We start from the raw sequence: 20,347 nt of genomic DNA, 5'->3' as shown, positions 1-20,347 counted from the left end.
AGTCTAGTGGCAGGATTGTGGGAGGTCAGTTGCCCAGTTGCACAGAGTTGGGGAAGGAAGCTAAGGATCAAATTGTTATTTTTTTTTAAAAAAACAGCTTTATTGAGATATAATTGACATAAAATAAATATCACTTATTTAAAATGTACAATTTGATAAGTTTTGACATGTGTATACACCCATGAAATTATCAACAGTCAAGATAATGAGCACCTGGGCATGGTGGCTCATGCCTGTAATCCCAGCATTTTGGGAGTCCAAGGCAGGAGGATGACTTGAACCTAGGAGTTTGAGACCAGCCTGGGCAACAAAGTGAGATTCCCGTCTCTACAAAAAAGTTAAAAATTAGCTGAGCGTGGTGGTGCATGCCTGTAGTCTCAGCTACTCAGATGACTGAGGTGGGAGGATTGCTTGAGCCCGGGAGGTCGAGGCTGCAGTCAGTGAGCTGTGATCACACCACAGCCCTCCAGCCTGAGTGACAGAGTGAGACCCTGTCCCCCTCCCCTCCAAAAAAGTAAAAATAAGATAATGAGCATATTAGTTGCCCCTTAAGTTTCCGTTGCCCACTCAGGCAACTGCTGATCTGCTTTCTGCCACTAGATTGGTTTGTATTTTCTAAGATTTTATGTAAAAGTAATCATATAGTACTTGCTTTTTTTAGGGGGGAAGGATTCTGCTTTTTTTCACTCAGCATCATTACTCTGAGATTCATTCAGGTCGTTGAGTATATCAATAGATTATTCCTTTTTATTGTTAAGTAGTATCTCGTTGGATTAATACACCAAAATTTGTTTATTCATTTACTTGTTGATGGACATATGGATTGTTTCCAGTTTTTAGTTATTACAAATAATACTGCTATGAACATTCATGTGCAGGTCTTTGTGTGGACATGCTTTTTCATTTTTCTTGGGTTAACACCTAGGAATGGAATGGCTGAGCCATATGTCAGGTGCATGTTTCACTTTTTTTTTTTTAGTTGAACTTTGAACAACATGTTTAACCTTTAGTGAAACTGCCACACTGTTTTCCAAAGTGGTTGTACCATTTCATATTTCCACCAGCAGTGAACCAGAAAGTTCTAGGTGGCTCAACATCCTTGCCAACAAGTGATTTGGTCAATCATTTAAATTTTAGATATTCTAGTGAGTATGTAGTGGTATCTCCTGGTTTTAATTTGCATTTCCTAATGACTAATGATGTTGAGCATCTTTGCGTGTGCTTATTTGCCATCTGTATATCCTCTTTGGTAAATATTTCAAATCTCTTGCCCATTTATAAAATTTGGTTGTTTTGTTTTCTTATTGAGTTTTGAGATTTCTTTACATATTTTGGATACAAATCTGTTATCAAATGTGTAACTTGCATATATTTGCTCCTAGTCTGCAGCTTGCCTTTTCATTCTCCTAACAATATCTTTCAAAGAGCAAATGTTCTCAGTTTTATTTCTTTTTTTCTCCATAAGAGATTTTAGAATCTTCCATAAGTGTTCTTAATTTTGATGAAGTCCAATGTATTGATTTTCTTTTATTGATTTTGCTTTTGGTGCTGTTTCTAAGAAATATTTGCTTAACCCAAGGTCACAAAGAGTTTCTCTTGTTTTTTTTTTTTCCCCCCCCAGATGTTAATAGTTTTAGGTTTAGGTCTGTGATCCATTTTGAGTAAATTATTTTTAATTAATTTTTTTTTAAGAGACAGAGTCTTGGCCAGGCATGGTGGCTGACTCCTGTAATCCTGCCAGTTTGGGAGGCCAAGGTGGGCGGATTGCCTGAGCTCAGGAATTTGTGACCAGCCTGGGCAACATGGTGAAACCCAGTCTCTACTAAAATATAAAAAAATTAGCCGAGCGTGGCAGCATGTGTCTGTAGTCCCAGCTACTCAGGAGGCTGAGGCAGGAGAATTGCTTGAACCTGGGAGGCAGAGGTTGCAGTGAGCTGAGATCACACCACGGCACTCCAGCCTAGGCAATAGAGCGAGACGCCCCCCCGCCAAAAAACAACAACAACAACAACAAAAAAAAAACAACGAGACAGAATCTCACTCTGATGTCCAGGCTGGAATTCAGTGGTATGATCACAGATCACTGCAGCCTTGAAGCCAGGGCTGAAGTGATCCTTCCATCTCAGCCTTTGGAGTAGCTGGGACTACAGGGGAGTGCCATGTTCCTGAACCATTTTCAGTTAATGTTTTCTGTATAGCGTGAGATGGGTCAAAGTTCTGGGTTTTTTTTTCTTTTTTGTATATGGATATCCAATTATTTCAACACTATTTGTCAAAAAAGACCATTTTCCCCATCAAATTGCCTTTGCACTTAACGCAAGTTACTATTTCTTAGTCTCCTATTTTTCTATTTGTCTATTTTGAATTCAATAACACACCATCTTGATTATTGTAGCTTATATTAAGTCTTAAAGTTACATAGGGTAAATTCTCCATATTTATTCTTCTTTTTCAAAGTTGAATTGGTTATTCCAAGTCTTTTGCATTTCTAAATGAATTATATTTTTATTTTTTATTTTTGAGACAGAGTCTCGTTCTGTCATGCCGGCTGGAGTGCAATGGCACGGTCTCAGCTCACTGCATCCTCTACCTCCCGGGTTCAAGCCATTCTCCTGCCTCAGCCTCCCAAGTAGCTGGGACTACAGGCATGCGCCACCACGCCCAGCTAATTTTTGTATTTTTGGTGGAGATGGGGTTTCACCATCTTGGCCAGGCTGGTCTTGAACTTCTGATCTCAAGTGATCTGCCCACCTCGGCCTCCCAAAGTGCTGGGATTATAGGCGTGAGCCATCGTGCCTTTCCCTAAATGACTTATATGATCAGCTTGTCAATTTTAAAAACCACATTGTTAATGTAAAAATGAATAATATAATGTAAAATGTAAATGTTAATGTATACATATATGTATGATTTAATGTGTAATATAAAAAGCCTGCTGGGATTTTGACTTGGATTTATTATAGCTATAGATCAAATTGGGGAAAATTTACATCTTACCAAGTTCAGCGTTGGATGTAAGTGGTAACAGCAGACATTCTTTCCTTGTTCTGATGTTGGGGAAAGCAATCAGTCTTTCACCATTAAGTATGATGCTAGCTGTAGGGTTTTCATAGTTATCCATTATCAGGTTGTAGAAGTTCCCATCTGTTCCTAGTTTGTTGAAAATTTTCATCAGGAATGGAGGTTAGATTTTGTTAAATGCTCTATTTTGTATGTACTGAGCTGGTCACATGGTTTTTCTTTTTAAATTTTTGTTCGTTTGTTTTTCCGTTTGTTCGAAATGGAGTCTCGCTGTGTCACCCAGGCTGGAGTGCAGTGGCGTGATCTTGGTTCACTGTAACCTCCACTTCTGGGGTTCAAGAGATTCTCCTACCCCAGCCTCCCGAGTAGCTGGGTTTACAGGCACCTGCCACCACACTCGGCTAATTTTTTTGTATTTTTAGTAGAGATGGAGTTTCACCATGTTGGCCAGCCTGGTCTCGAGCTCCTGACCTCAAGTGATCCTCCCACACTGCTGGGATTACAGGTGTGAGCCACCACACCTGACCTTTAATTTGTTAATATAGTGAATTAAATTGATTGATTTTCAAATGCTTTTTTTTTTTTTTCTGGGAGACAGGGTCTCACTTTGTCGCTCTGGCTGGAGCAGTGGTGCGAACACGGCTCACTGCAGCCTCAACCTCCTGGGCTCAAGTGATCTTCCTGCTTCAGCAACCTCCCTCCACCCCTAACCCCACCCCAAGTAGCTGGGACTATGGGCATGTGCCACCATACCTGGCTAATTTTTTTAATTTTTTTATTTTTATTTTTATTTTTATAGAGACAGGGCTTCACCATGGTGCCTAGGTTGGTCTTGAACTCCTGAGCTCCAGCAATCCTTCCACCTCGGCCTCCCAAAGTGCTGGGATTACAGGCATGAGCCACCATGTGCAGCCGAGATTTTTCTTTCTTTTCTTTTCTTTTTCTTTCTTTCATTTTTTTTTTTTTTTTTTTTTTTGAGACGGAGCGTGTCTCTGTCCCCCAGGCTGGAGTGCAGTGGCACAATCTCGGCTCACTGCAACCTCACCTCCCAGGTTCAAGTGATTCTCTTGCCTCAGCCTCCCGAGTAGCTGGAACTACGGCATGGCACCACGCCCAGCTAATTTTTTTGTATTTTTAGCAGAGATGGGGTTTCACCTTGTAGGTCAGGCGGGTGGTGATCTGCCTGCCTTGGCCTCCCAAAGTGCTGGGATTACAGGCGTGAGCCCACCCTGAAAGTTTTCAAGCGTTAAACTAATCTGGCAATTCTGGGATAAAGCCCCACTGTGCCCCACTCTGAAAGTTTTCAAGTGTTAAACTAATCTGGCAATTCTGGGATAAAGCCTTCTTGGTTAAAATATATTATTCTTTTTGTATATAATTGAAATCAATTTGCTAAAATTTTGTTTTAAGAAATTTGCATCTATGTTCATAAGTTTTCTTTTCTTGCAATGTCTTTGGTTTGATTTATAGAATGCTGATCTCATAGGATTCCCTCCCTCTTCTTTAGCTTTCTGGAAGAGTTCATGTAGAATTAGTATGACTTCTTTAAAATTTTGGTATTATTATTTTTTTCTTCTGCTTACTCCGAGTTTCACTTTCTCTTCTTTCTGTAGTTTCTTAAGAAAGAAGGAAGCTGAGGTTGTTGACTTGAGCACTTTTTTCCTCCTACTTTAGTTGAGTGCTATGGATTTCCCTCCAAGTTCTGCATTCCCTGCATCCCACCCATTTTGATGTGTTGTGTTTTCTTTTGCATCAGTTCACAATGCTAATTTATCTTTGATTTCTTCTTCGACCTATGGATTAAGAAGTGAGTTATTTAGTTTTCAAACATTTGGTTTTTTTGAGATTTTTTTTTTTTTTTGTCCAGGAGGCATTTTATTTGTAAATCTGTATTACACATCTAGAAAAAGAATGCCAGGATTTTCCCTCCTGTGTGTTTTTGTCTTGCTTCTTCATGGTCTATGATGCTAGCTGAGGTTGTTAGTACAATAAAACCAAACTGGTGGGATGGAAGAAGATTACTCTGCCATTTTTCTAGATCTTTGAGTTGCACATCAAATCTGGGGCTGATCACGCCACACTTGTTTAGCCTGCCTGTGAGGCAGCTCTTTGATCATCAATGATTTCAGTTTTGCCAATGTAACCATGCTTCATCATCATAGTGAAAAACTGGACGATGACTTCAGAGCACAGCCTAATAAGAACCTGAGTTCATGGCCTCTCTTTTCAGCATTGTCGATGCTCTTGAGAGCATCAGCCAGGGCATTCATGTGCACCATTGTGGCGGTGCAGAAAGATAAAGGCAAGAGGACAGGAGGGGAGAGTGCACAGAGTTATTGAGATATATTTTTCTTATTGATTTCATTTTGGTCACAGAGCATACTTTGTATAACTCGAACCCTTTTAAATTTTTGAAATTCATTTTATGGCCCAGAATTGGACGATTTTGGTAAATTTTTTTTGTGTACCAAAAAAAAAATGTATATTCTGCCAATCTTGGGTGGACCTGGAAACTTTCTCAAGCCAGTAGGCCGGGGCACTCAAAGAGCTCATTTTGTTTATTTCCTGTCTCTCAGGAATTGGTATACTTCATTGCCTTATACCCAATGTCTTCAGAACAACTGTTTCATATATTTGTCTATTTTATAAGTTGCATTTGGTGGAAGAAGAGTAAATCTGGTCTCTGCTATTCCATCTTAGCCAAAGTGAAAGTCTCTTTGAACTGCTTTTTAATTGAGTTTTCAGTCAATATTCCTTTGCTAGCCCTACCTTAACCTTCCACTTCCAGAAGTAGCTGGTACTGACTATTCCCGGACCTTTTCGGTGTTTTTAGATGTCAGTTGTTTTGTTTCTTGGCTTTTCTCACTGCTGGTTGTGGAATCTAATAAATATTCTAGCAAGGTTATTAAAGCAGAGCTGACACTACACAGGGGACCCTGAAATTAGACAATCATGGCTCACTTGTCATTTTCTCATGAGGCCACATTTGTCTGGAACAGGGCCTCAAACTAATATACCAACAAGGGCTCTCTAGGGAGAGAAAATGAATGAAAACATGGGTGCAAGATAACTGGAAAGGGTGGGGACAAACATAACTCACCTTGTTTAGACAACTCTGCTCTCATCTCCTGTGACCATGCAAGAAAGAAGGCCTGGTGTTGCCGGATCTTCTAGGAAAGTTTCAGAGAAGCTGGAAATGCATAACTTTATGTAAAATTGCCTCTTTTTTTCTTTCTTTTTTTTTTATTTTTTTATTTTTTTTTGAGACGGAGTCTTGCTCTGTCGCCAGGCTAGAGTGCAGTGGCGCCATCTCGGCTCACCACAACTTCTGACTCCCTGGTTCAAGCCATCCTCTTGCCTCAGCCTCCTGAGTAGCTGGCATACAGGTACGCACCACCATGCCCAGCTAATTTTTTTATTTTTAGTAGAGACAGGGTTTCACCATGTTGGCCAGGATGGTCTTGGTCTTCTGACCTCGTGATCCACCCGCCTCAGCCTCCCAAAGTGCTGGGATTACAGGCGTGAGCCACCACACCCAGCCCAAAATTACCTCTTTTAAAAATCTTGACAACTCATCCAAATTTAAAAGAATGTCGAAGGCCAAATGAAAATCCCCGTAAGGATGGGATGACAGCTCAGGATTTGCATCTCTGTTTCTCTTTCGCGCTTTCCTGCTCCATTATGCAGGGATGTGATATTCACTGGCCTTTGGGGACTGAGGGTGGGTAAGTCTCTATGGGTAGCAAGGAAATGACAGACTTTCTATGAAAACCAACTGAATCATGGAATGAGAGAGCTGGAAGTGACCTTAGAAAAATGTGGTCAAACCCCAGGATATTACACAAGAAGCACCTAAGGCTTAGAAAAGTCAGGTGACTTCTCTAAGTACAAAGACTGTATTAGTTAATAGTTGGGCTGAGTCTGCATCTAGTTGCCTAGCCAAATTTTCTTTCTTCTGTGTTCCATGAGAGCAAGAGATATGTCAGTATCCTTAATGCAATTCTTGGTGCATAGTAGGTATTCAATGAATATTTGTTGAATTAAAAACACGTACTGAGTTGCTTTCTATAATATTAGCATGTGCTATCTTTATCAGTTAGGATATGGTGTGGCTACATATAACAGAAAATTCCCAAAACATTAGCTCATATACAATAAAGATTTATTTATCTGTGAAAGAAATGTGGACACTTAGGGTGTCAACAATATTCTCATCTCTTCTGATTCTGTTTTACCATTCTTCGTGTATGGCTTCTATCCTTAAATTTATCTTATGATACTGAAGCTATAGCCATACAGCTCAACTAAATTCCAAGATGGAAGAATGCAGAATGCCTCCATGGCAAAAGGTTTTCCTGGAAGTTCCACCCAACTTCCACTTAAATCTCATAGTTTGAAACTTAGATAAGTGGCCACATGTAGTTCCAAGGGAGGTTAGGAAAAGGAAGTTGGATACATTGTCTCCTTGAATAAATCTGGGTTTTGTTAAAGAAAGGATGGAATGGGTATTTAGTAGGCAACTAGCAGTATCTGCTGGAATTTAAGAGTTAATTATTGATTGAAATATTGTTTCCTGCAGTTTTGATATGCACAATAATCAAAGCAGAAATATGTAAGCCTTTAAAGATATTTATCAGAAGATATTCAAACAAAAAAATACTGGTTTAGTTCAGATAATATTCTAATGTTCTGGTTAAATCATTTTAGAAAACATTGGTTCAGCTTCAGTTCATGTTAGTTCAGTAGGATTTTACTGGTTTTCATGGAAATCCTTTTGGATAAGTCCACAATTTAGAAAAACATAATGTTGTATTTCAGTTCAGCACTCGGTTTCAGAAATGAGTGTGATCTCTTTGAATTTTTGGTTCATAATTTGAGTCAACTCCAGTTCCTGTTTCTGATGTATCCACCCTAGACATTTTGTAGTTATGGCTTAGAAAGACAGACATGGGCCAAAGAACTGGTTTCCACTGAGGCTGGAGTTTATTAATCCTGCTTTTCTTATGTAGGAGCATTAGCTCCATTCAAATCCTAATGGCTTTGAATGACTCTAAATTTATCTCTGTGATTTGGCATGACTAAAGGTCTCACTCATGATAGACGTGCCAAAATTAACACATTAGCCTGTTTCATACTTGTTCTATGATATAAATGCACCTAATTGAAAATGTCTCTGTTCTTACTCATAAGTTTTGCATTCCCATGGTTTGAGATTTCTTTTACCATGTTAGTTCTAGAACACTATTCTGGATTTTGTATGGTGTCTCAGAAAATACACTTAAAAATTAGAGGTTCAAGTTTTAATTTTTTTTTTTTTTTTTTTTTTACGGGGACTAAGGAGGTACTGTACATTTCAGAAGGAGAGTGTATGTGGGGAATGAGAGGCTCCTTCTCCAGGGAATCCCGCTGATCAGGGACTGGGAAAAGGTGGCTCAGCATTGCCAGATACCTGGAGTACCCTACAACATTTTAACTACAAATTAGAAATCTGAGTTCCTATGAAAAACCCTGATTTGTACATATCAGCCAATAACTTAAAAAATTAAAATCAACAAGTGGGCCACTACTGTGCTGGCCAAACAGTACATGTCTATAGGTTCAGTTATTGGGCTGCTGGTTTTCAGAGTCTGATTTTGACACTCCCTATTTTTTCTATGTCCTCCCTGTCCTCTTCTATGCCTTACTTGATGATTCTGCCCTTATTCTTTTGGATAAAAATGTTGATAAAATATTCGAAAGTAGGAACCCAATTCTCTGGGTATGACTGTATGCTTCTCTCATGGTCATTGGCCACCCCTATGACATTTATCTAGTCAAGTTTGCACATATAGCCATTGGTCATAAAGTAGAATGAGCAAGAGGCTGTAAACGATGCACTACAATCCATCTCACGCAATTAACCTGGTAGAAGTCTTCATGTTTATGTGCTACTTATTTGTTTTCCAAAATGCATTCAATGAGTGCCAGCTGCGTATGGCAAGTGGAATGCACAGTGGGTACATACCCTCCACTGGACTTTACTTATTTATTTTCAAAATTTGAATTAAACAGAAGAAGCCCGTTGCCCTCTGGTCATAAGCTGTGAGGTTGTGAGCCTAGAAGCCACCAGCAGACATAGTTCCTTTATCAGGAGAAAGATGGTGTGAGAGAATAAAGCCAACATGCTGAGATATGCATTATCTTTCTCCTGGATACTGCAAGGGCTTCCTGACTTGTCTTCCCGTTTCTACCCTTGCTCCACAGTCTACTTCCAACACAAAAACTGGAGTGATCTTTAGAAACAAAAGTCAGATGTCACCTCCTTGCTTAAAATCCTGCTTCGGGCTGGGTGCGGTGGCTCATGCCTGTAATCCCAGCACTTTGGGAGGCTGAGGCGGGTAGATCACCTGAGGTCAGAAGTTCGAGACCGGCCTGGTCAACCTGGTGAAACCATCTCTACTGAAAATACAGAAATTAGCTGGGCATGGTGGTGGGCGCCTGTAATCCCAGCTACTCGGGAGGCTGAGGCAGGAGAAGCACTTGAAACTGGGAGGTCGGTGGAGGTTGCAGTGAGCCGAGATGGCGCCATTGCACTCCAGCCTGGGTGACAGAGCAAGACTCGATCTCAAAAAAAAAAAAAAAAAAAAAAAAAAACTAACACCAATACACATTTTCTACATTTTCTATGTGCCAGGCATTATTGTAAGTGCTTTATGCATATTCACTCATTTAATCCTCACAACAGCTTTATGAAGTTGGCACTATTATTATCCATTTATTAGATGAGGAAGCTGAGTCATTGAGATATTAAGTAAACTACTCAAAGTCCCACTGTTAATAAGCATGGGGCCACAATTTAAACTCAGGCGTCATGATTTCAGAGTCCACTGAAATCATAATGAAAGGTTTTCAGATGATAAAAAACCCACCTCAAATTGGCTTACGTAAAAAGTGGAACTTACTCCCTTCTATCACGGACCAGTCCCTGGCGCTATCCCAGTGTGCCGTCAGTATTTGGTACTCTTCTCTCTCATCTCAGCCTCGTTCTCAGGCAGCCTCTCTGTGTGTGGTGACTGCAGCAACACTGGGTCCACATCATTTTCAGCTTCGAGTTTAGAAGAGAGAGAGGAGCTTGTGCCGATAAGTCTCAGGACTGAGTCTCAGTGATCCCAGTGGGGTGCCTGACTCATAACTGAACATTTCACCCTGGGGCCAGGATAGAAGATACCAATTGGCCAGATCGTGGTCATGTGACAACCTGTCTAACTATGGGTTGGGGGATGGTGTTGATTTTGTATCACCAGAGCCATGTAGGCCAAGAGTGGGTGAGGAGCTGTTGCACCAAATATAAACTGGGTGCTATTATAAGTAAAAGGATGGCCGGGCACAGTGGCACACACCTGTAATCCCAGCACTTTGGGAGACCAAGGCGGGTAGATCACCTGAGGTCAGGAGTTCGAGACCAGCCTGACCAATATGATGAAATCCTGTCTCTACTAAAAATACAAAAAAATTAGCCAGGCATGGTGGCATGCATCTGTAGTCCTAGCTACTCAGGAGGCTGAGGCAGGAGAATTGCTTGAACCCGAGGGGTGGAGGTTGCAGTGAGCTGAGATCATGCCACTGCACTCCAGCCAGGGTGACAGAGTGAGACTCCATTTAAAAAGAAAAAAACCTCAAAAAACCCAACAAAACAAAACAAAACAAAAAAGGGTGAGGGGATGGATACTGGGTAAGGAAAAATATTGGATGGCCACTACAGGCAGACGCTGTGTTTTGTTTGTTTGCTTGTTTTTTGTTTTTTTTTCACAGATGAGGGGCCTAGGGTTCACAAATGCTAAGTGATTTTCCCAGGACTATAGATCTAGAGCATGGCAGGGCTGGGATTTGAATCCCAAAACTTTTGTCTTGTCATAAAAAGACAAACTTGGCCAGGTGCGGTGGCTCACACCTATACTCCCAGCACTTTGGGAGGCTGAGGCAGGACAATCACCTGAGGTTGGGAGTTTGAGATCAGCCTGGCCAACAGGGTGAAACCCCATCTCTACTAAAACTACAAAAATTAGCCGGGCATGGTGGCAGGTGCCTGTAATCCCAGCTACTCGGGAGGCTGAGGCATGAGAATCGCATGAACCCAGGAGGCGGAGGTTGCAGTGAGCTGAGATCTCACCACTGCACTGCAGCCTGGGCAACAGAGAGAGACTCCATCTCAAAAAAAAAAAAAAAAAAACAAACTGGAAATGACGGGAATGGTAGTTGTCAGGGTGGTCTTCAGGGTCCAGGGACTGCCTGGTGCTCTGTCTATTCGCACCATCACTTCTTTTTCCTGCCTTTTAGCTCAGCCCTGAGGGGCTCCAACTCCAGGACCCCAGAACTGGTTTTCTTTAAGAAAGGATCCGGAAGGTGACTGGGAGGTGAAGGAGTGGAGCTTCCTTGAAATGGCAGACCCAGAGACCTAGAGGAGCCTTGCTTCTGTGGTCTAATTGGACTAATTTTAGGCTGTTAATTAGCCTCTGGCAATTATTTTTCACTCCAGAAATTCCCCAGTTTTATTTACACAGAGTGATTTAGCCTTTTCACACACAGAGTTATTTCCTTATATTTGGTTCTGTTTGAAAAAACCTCCAGTCCCCAAAGCCTTCCAAAAAGCTGGGCAGGAAGCAGAGCCCAGGGTCAAGTATCTGCAACTTCAGAGGCAAGGAAGGTCTGGGGGCTAAAATTCACACAGTCAACAATTTTAAGCAGTTTAGGCCAATGCTCACTTGTTCTTTCTTTCCCTTCTTTCCTTCTTCCCTCCATCCTTTCCTTACCTCCTTTCTTTCTGCTTAAAACCCCTCTGTTCTTAATGTGCTTGGCTTATACTCCTTAATAGATACTAAGCATCTGTTAGAAGTCAAACATTTTGGGAAGAGTTTAAGAGAGGCTATGTTCTCAGTAAGATATCTATAATTTACCTTCACAAAGTTCAGCATAGACAGAAGATATTGAGTTTGTGCTATTTGGTAGAAGCTCTAACTCCAGGGGCAGCACCTCTTGCCAAGAACACAATCAGGGCATAGTCAGCTGCATTCCAATTAGGAAGTTAAGGCAGCTGCTGTGAGCATCAATGATATCCATATCTTGATCAGTACCTTATGTTTGGCTTAGCATAGTGAATGTCAGAAAGGGTTTTTATTAATTCAAGTAGTAGCTAGTAGTCTGCACAGTGAATGTGGGCTCTTAACTGGGTGAAACTGAAGATATTTGAGATGCGTGGATGGGGCTAAAATAGTTCAGAACCACTCACATAAATAGGGTAGAGAAATCTGGGAAGGCCTGCTGCCTGCACCCTCAGGGAAGGCATCAGAAACTTGATCCCTAACTGGTCCTACATCTAGCCACTTGTTAGGAGGATGTCTGGTTGCCCAATGCCACGTATGAGGGTAACATATGTGTTACCCACATATGTTGTCATAAGAGAATGTTGTCATATGAGAATGTTGTCATATCTGTCTCAGATAAACTTTTCATATAAGACAGTGGCCAAAGCACTTCAAAGGGTAGAGAGCTTGGGTTTCACGGCCCTTGAAGATCAGACTTTATAAACTGTCTTTCATTTACTAGCTAATAAGTTCTTTTTTAGTGAATGTTCATATATGTGGCAGAATTTGATTTGAGATTTCCCATCAATGTCATGGGAGAGGGAGGGTGTGGGAAGCAGATAAACCTCACCCACCTGGAACCTCACCCACCTCCAACATCTTCTTCAGTGACTACTGTTTCCACCAAAGAGAACCAACATTGCATATACTGAAACTGGCTTAAGTTTGTTTGCAATAACTCCTTCCCTTCAGAGAATTTGCATTTTAGCTAGAAAGATGAATCTATTAGGCCATTTTCACACTGAAGATGGGCTACCCAAGATTGGGTAATTTATAACTCGAAGATACTACCCAAGATTGGGTAATGATAAACAAAGGAGGTTTAATTGACTCACAATCCTGCATGGCTGGAAAGGCCTCAGGAAACTTATAATCATGGCTGAAAGGGAGGCAGGCACCTTCTTCACAAGGCGGCGGGAGAGACAGCGAGCAAGAGCAGGGAAAACTGCCTTATAAAACCATCAGATCTCATGAGAACTCACTCATTATCATGAGGACAGCATGGGGGAAACTGCCCTCATGATCCAATCACCTCTCACCAAGTTCCTCTCTCGACATGTGGAGATTATGGGGGTTACAGTTTGAGATGAGATTTGGGTGGGGACACAGAGCCAAACCACATCAATGAACAATTAGGGGAAAACCACACTTCAAACAAGGATACCCATACAGCATACAATGTACAAGCAAGAACAGGAGGGCTTCAGAAAGGGCAGAAAACAGTTGGGCAGGTTTTTCTTCCTTTACTTTTGTGAGCTTTATTGAGGTATCGTTTATATAACATAAAACTCACCAGTATCAAGTGCACGATTTGAAGAGCTTTGACAAATGTAGACATTTGTGAACCACCTGAATCACAATCAAGATGTAGAACATGTCTGTCACTCCCAAATATTTCTTCTTTCCTAATTTTAATCAATCTCGTACTCCCACCTCTTGGACCCTGACAACCACTGATGTGGTTCCATCACCCTAGTTTTACCTTTTAGAAAAAATTTCACAGAAATGAATCATACAGTTTGTAGCCTTTTGAGTCTGGCTTCTTTCACTTGGCATAATGCATTTGAGATTTGTCCATGTTTCAGTGTATATCAGTAGTTCATTCCTTTTTATTGCTGAGTAGTATTCTGTTGTATGGATGTACCACAATTTGTTTATCACTTCACCAGCTGAGGTCAGAAGTTTAAGACCAGCCTGACCAACATGGTGAAACCCCCGTCTCTACTAAAAATACAAAAAATTAACCAGGCGTGGTGGTGGGTGCCTGTAATCCCAGCTACTTGGGAGGTTGAGGCAGGAGAATTGCTTGAACCTGGGAGGCAGAGGTTGCAGTGAGCCGAGATTGCACCATTGCACTCCAGCCTGGGTAACAAGAGTGAAACTCTGTCTCAAAAAAAAAAAAAAAGAGCCATATTGTTTGTTTGTTTGTTTGTTTATTTATTTATTGAGACAGGATCTTCCTCTGTTGCCCAGGCTGGATGGAAGTGGCACCATCATAGCTCACTACAGCCTTGACCTTTTGTGCTCAAGCAATCCTCCCATCTCAGCCTCCCAAGTAACTGGGACTACAGGTATGCACGACCATGCCCAGCTAATTAAAACAAATTTTTTTTAGAGACAGGGTCTTACTATGTTGCCCAGGCTGGTCTCAAACTCCTGGGCTCACGGGATCCTTCCACTTCAAACTCCCAAAGTGCTGGGATTACAGGCATGAGCCACCTTGCCCAGCCATATTATTTTTTAAAGTGTCTGTACTCCCACCAGCAAAGTATGAGAATTCCACTTACTCCACATCCTCATCAATGTTTGATATTGTCAGTCTTTTAAATTCTAACCATTCCCATGTGTGTATACACAGTGGTGTTTCACTGTGGCTTTAATTTGCATTTCTCTATTGAATAATCATGTTGAGCATCTTTGCATGTGCTTATTTTTCATTTGTATATCTTTTATAAAGTATGTATTCTTTTTTTGCCCTTTTTTCTTATAGAGTTACAAGAGTTTTTTTTGTTTTTGTTTTGTTTTGCTTTGTTTTTTGAGAACGAGTTTTGTTCTTGTTGCCCAGGCTGGAGTGCAATGGTGCAATCTTGGCTCACTGCAACCTCTGCCTCCCACGTTCAAGTGATTCTCCTGCCTCAGCCTCTCGAGTAGCTGGGGTTACAGGCATGCATCACCACGCCCAGCTAATTTTGTATTTTTAGTAGAGACAGAGTTTCTCCATGTTGGTCAGGCTGGTCTCGAACTCCTGACCTCAGGTGATCTGCCCGCCTCGGCCTCCCAAAGTGCTGGGGTTACAAGCATGAGCCACCGAGCCCAGCAAGAGTTTTTGAAGTATTGTGCACACAGATCTTTTACCAGATATTTGTTTTCCAAATATTTTCTCCTGGTCTCTGGCTTTCCTTATTGATTCCTTAACTGTATTTTCTTATTAGTTTTGTTTCTGAACTGTATCTTTTCAAGAGTAAAATTTTAAGTTTTGATGAAGTTCAATTCATCGATTTTTTTGTGTGCCCTATTTTTAAGAAATCTTTGCCCAATGCAAGGCTACTAAGATTTTCTCCTATGTTTTCTACTGTTTGTTTTATAGTTTTATCTCTTATGTGTAGGTTTATGATCCAATTTATTTTAATTTTTTGTATATACTATGAGTTAGAGATTGAGATTTTCTTTTGCCCATGCCTATTTAATTCTCCCAGCTCCATTTGTTGAATGTCTAGTTTTTACTTCATTGAAGTGCCTTGGCACCTTTGTAAAAATCAATTTGCCATATACATATAAGTTTATTTCTTGACTTTCTATTTTGTTCTGATACCATCACTGCCTTTTCTACTATCGCTTTATAAAAAGTCTTGAAATCAGATAGTATAATCTACCTTTGTTCTTCCTTTTCTTTAAAGCTGAGATTTAAAGTATAGGAATTTAATTTGGTCCTGTATCTGGAATGAAATGAAATTGGTCCAGATTCCACCTCGAGTACTTGCTAGCTGGGAGATCTTAGCCAAGTCACATGTTTTACCTGAGTCTCACAATACTTCATGGCCTTGTGAAGATTAAATGAATGTTTGAAAGTTTAAAACATGGGCTGGGCATGGTGGCTCACACCTGTAATCCCAGCCCTTTGGGAGCCCGAGGTGGGTGGATCACTTGAGGTCAGGAGTTTGAGACCAGTCTGGCCAACATGGCGAAATCCCATCTCTACTAAAAATACAAAAATTAGCCAGGCGTGGTGGTGCATACTTGTTATCCCAGCTACTTGGGAGGCTGAGGCAGAAGAATTGCTTGAACCCAGGAGGCAGTGGTTGCTGTGAGCTGAGATTGTGCTACCACACTCCAGCCTGGGTGACAGAACAAGACTCCATCTCAATTAAAAAAAAAAAAGAAAGTTTAAAAAATGTACTTTTAAAACGGTAAAGAGAGATGCACATATCCCCTGATATGTTGTTATGGTCCTAGGAGTGGTTATTCTATAGACAACCCAAATAATAGTGCCTGCTTTCTTGCAGTGTTAAAAAAATATTAGCCGCCCATACTTACTGTACGCTCCCTACCAGGCCCTCCTGCAGAATAATGAGAAATCCTTTCCCCTTGACACTCTTGGCCATGTGACTTGCTTGGGCCAATCAGTTGTGAGCAGAAGTGACATGTCCTCTTCTAAGCAGAAGCTATAAGAGCCATCATGTGTCCTCCACTTTTTCTTTTCTTCCTCTCCATTAGAATGCCCCAAACCCCCATTTTTCTGGATGCTGTTCCTTGTTCACTTCCCTCTCCTTTATATGCATGGGTCCCTCAAGAACAGCCATGTGCTTCCATGGCCCTGCCACCCTGGTCTCAGATGGGCACCTGAGGGTTTGGGGGCAACGATCTGTCCCCTGCGATTTTTAGACTAGAGTACAGCTAGTCAGGTCAATCTTTCTTCAGTGGTCGAAGCTATAAGCTGTACAGTTTGTGGCCACTGCTTTCCGCCTTGTGAGTTATAATGGAAATCTGCCATGTGTGGCTGCCCAAATCTTGTAAATATTTCCACATTTCAGTAGTGCCATGTTTCATGAATCTTGTCACCTCAAGGTAGGTTCCAAAAACCATAAACCAACCAGCCAACCTACAATTCCCAGCTTCCATTGCAGCAAGAGAGTAGAATCATGGTCTAGGTTCTCCTAACCAGATAATCCTATGTGGAATTTTGATTTGCAAATACGTGAGAAAGCAGTTTGGGTGAGTGTCTAGTGGATTGGTATTAGGTCCCTTATTGGGTCAGTTCTTTAGCAGGGTTCTGGGAGTTGCTCTAGGAAGACCAGCCTAAAACCTGTTTCTCCACACTTTCAATGATTCTGTGAGCTAATCCAAGGTAGTTTTCAAAATACTTCACAAGTGGCACAGCCTGGGCCCTGCTGCACCTGACAGGGTGCTGTGACCAGGCAGAAGGGAAGTGGCTGTAAACAGCCAGTAAGACTGTGCAGGTGTACACAAGCTGATTGTCAGTCCGAGGACAAATAATGTCCTTTCAAAAATCCTTTTCTCCTTAAGCCATATAGATTTTGTTGCCTACAGCCCAGAACCAGTTCTTAATGAAAGAGAAATGTAAGTTCAGTTCTCGGAGAGTGGTAGGGAAAAGGTGCAGAGTCCATCCCAAGGTGGCCAAGGCCCTGATTTCTGTCATTCCCAAGGCCCAGCTGCATCTCTGTTTGTCCATAGCTTGACTTTTTTTTCTTTTTTAAAGACAGGATCTGACTTTGTCACCCAGGCTGGAGTGCAATGGCACTATCTTGGCTTAATGCAACCTCCCAGGCTTAAGTTATCCTCCCAGTCTCAGCCTCCTGAGTAGCTGGGATTACAGGTGTGTGCCACCACTCCCAGCTAATTTTTGTATTTTTTTGTAGAGATGCGGTTTTGCCATGTTGCCCAGGCTGGTCTTGAACTCTTGGGCTCAAAAGGATTCGTCCGTCTTGGCCTCCCAAAATGCCAAGATTACAGACATGAGCCACCATGCCCATTCCCACCTTTCTTTCTTTAAAAAGATGAACATTAATAAATTAGATAAGAAAAATGAAAGAGTAGGGGCTGAGAAACTTCAGTTAAACAATGATTTATTTAATAAAGAAGCAGCATGCATCAGAGAAGCTCTTTGATTCTGCTTAGAGGCAGACCCTGAAGGAAAGATTTGACTGCAAGTAAATTATTTAGGAAATGATTCTAGGAAACAACTGTAGGAGAGGGAGGAAGTGAGATGGAAAGGGAAGGCAGCCAACGAAATGTGCTTTATCAAGCATGTTAGCAAAATGTGGAACTGGAGCTTAATCTCACTTGGGAACTTTGGAGGGTTGTAGAAAACACACCCACATGTGCTACCCAAGAGGTGAGGGAGCTGGGATATTTATACACCAGCCCGGTCAGTCACTGGTTGAGGGCAGCTAGATGGTGGTGTGGTGGGTAATTATCCGGCAGAGTGGGTCCAATAGGCAGAGAAAGCCCTTAGGTGAAGAGAGACAGGTTGGCAGTTGGAAGTTGGGCAGCTGTCCTGAGATGGTAAGAGAGAGGGGAAATGGGTGTGGCATGGACAGCTTCTGCAAGATCTTGTTTAGACTTTTCCCTGAATGCACACCTATGTGAGGCACCACTTCCATAATAAAAATATCACATGGTAGTGACATGCTTGTGCTAAGGTAGATTCAAATTTATTTCGGGTTTAAGATCAATGGGAACATTTAAAAAATGAATTGCTCATATAATTATTACTTGAAAGTCCATCTCTTCTGTTTGACTGTAAGCTTTCTGAGGGCAGAGCCTATGTCTTTATTTGCTCACTGTTTTATCCCTGGGCTTTAGCATGGTGCCTAACACATAGCAGAAATTCAATAATTTTTTGTATTGAATGAATTTGGCATAATTAGACAATGTGGGGTATTGCTAGATGTTAAAATTTGAAAAAAAATCTGAATGTGTGCAACATAAAAAACAAAACCCCAATGATTTACCTTTATAGCTCCAAAATGTCATTATTAGCTTAAGAATATATTTTTGTGTGACAAGCAAGTTGATTTGCTTATTAAATTATTAATTGGTATGTTTAGAGGGCTACAGACCTTGTAAAACATTGGAGGAGGTTTTTTTTTTTTTTTTTTTTTTTTAACCCCTTTCTTAACTCAAAAAAGTCTAAGGAGGGAGAAAGAAAAAGCTGATTTTTCAGCTGTTTGTTTTCTTTTTCCTCCCAACACTCTGAGGTTTCTACGTGCTGTTAAAACAGGGCCAAGAATCCCTGGCTTGGATTCTGTCTTTCCTTGGGGGCAGAAGTTTCCCCCTCAGGTCTCCGGGGTCTTTCCAGTCTGCAGTCTTCAAATATGGGCTGACCAACCCAGAAATGATATTTTTTGTTGACTAACTCCAGGCACATATGTTCTTTCGTGGAGGGATATTTTTGAAAGAAAGGCTGCACAGTTTCCATTTGCAAGAGAAGAGTATATTTTCAGAAGCTTCTATGGGAGGGAGACTGACCTTTGCACTAACACAGAGAGTCTTCAATCTGGGATTTTATGGGGAACCTCATCTATTTTCTTTCTTCTTCTTTCCTGCTGGAGCTAGTTTCCTCTGTTCTCTGGTTAAACATTTTTATTGGATGGATTTTACAATGGGGAGGAACACATACTTTTTTGTTGAAAGACCATCTCCAGCTAATGGAATCTAATCGGGCCAAGGGAATAAAATTTGGGAATTCAATTTCCTCAAACTGAGTCGACACTTTACTGCTCCTGTTTCATGCACTTTGAAATATGGCATGTTCATGTTTGAAGCCACAGAGAGAGTTGAGCTCATTCTTAAGTGAGACATTCTAGGCAAGAAATAGCTAGAACTAATATTAAAATCGTCAACTGTAAATGCCCCTTCTACCCCAACAAAAGACAACGGTATGTGAACTAAACCCCTCCCTTCTATACGGATGCTGCAGAGAAACCCCCTGTTGTCCTTTGGGAACAATGGTTGGAATAAGTATGTAATGAGTGGGGGTGAGGAGAAGGGTTTGAAATTAAAAAAAAAACGTTTCATGTGGTAGATCAGAAGCTGACCAATAAAATATTGCAACATTTATACCAACCAACCCTATGGTTATGGTTGCAACTGTACGTAATTATATCTCATTTTCATTTCATTTATTTTTAAAGAGCTTAGAGATTTCTCTTTCAGCTAAAAACAGTAGAGGGCGTTTCATTGATGATTGGGAGAGGGAGGGTGGAAGTGTGGTAACAGAGTCACCTTGTTACTGTGCACTTGGGATATATGCTTTGGTCCATGACAGCTGAGCATAGAGCGACCCTCATTCAGGAACAAATATCATCTAAAGATTTTGTCTAAGAAACCCAATGCTATGTACCCCCTAGTTATTTACAGAGAAACACAATAATTTCTATAAAACTGAATGTGTAAACAAAAATTAAAATCCAGCCTCAAGAAAGGAAGAGCATCTTCTCTAGTCTGTCTGTGTAGGCCCCTCCCTAGTGGAACTTCAAATTCCTTTCCCAATCCTATTTGCCAGTCTCCCCACTCAGAAAACCTTTTCTCAAGCAAACTTGCCCACACCTCCACTCACATATTCATGGAGAAATACTAGTCTTGAGCGTTAGAATGCTATTGTGTGAATGTTGCATATTGATTTATTAATAGGACATTTGAATCCATCTTTACTCTCAATCATTCAGCATATTTCTAATCTAATT

General features: G+C 41.1%; 1 pseudogene; it reads right to left on the bottom strand.

Annotated features, from left to right (window-relative positions):
- Positions 1-695: 695 nt before the first annotated feature.
- On the bottom strand, positions 696-14,040 carry LOC117979168 (small ribosomal subunit protein uS8-like; annotated as a pseudogene).
- Positions 14,041-20,347: the final 6,307 nt, after the last annotated feature.

Source organism: Pan paniscus, chromosome 12, assembly GCF_029289425.2.
Source record: "Pan paniscus chromosome 12, NHGRI_mPanPan1-v2.0_pri, whole genome shotgun sequence".
NCBI classification, from domain to species: domain Eukaryota; kingdom Metazoa; phylum Chordata; class Mammalia; order Primates; family Hominidae; genus Pan; species Pan paniscus.
This window is presented reverse-complemented; position numbering and strand designations above follow the sequence as displayed.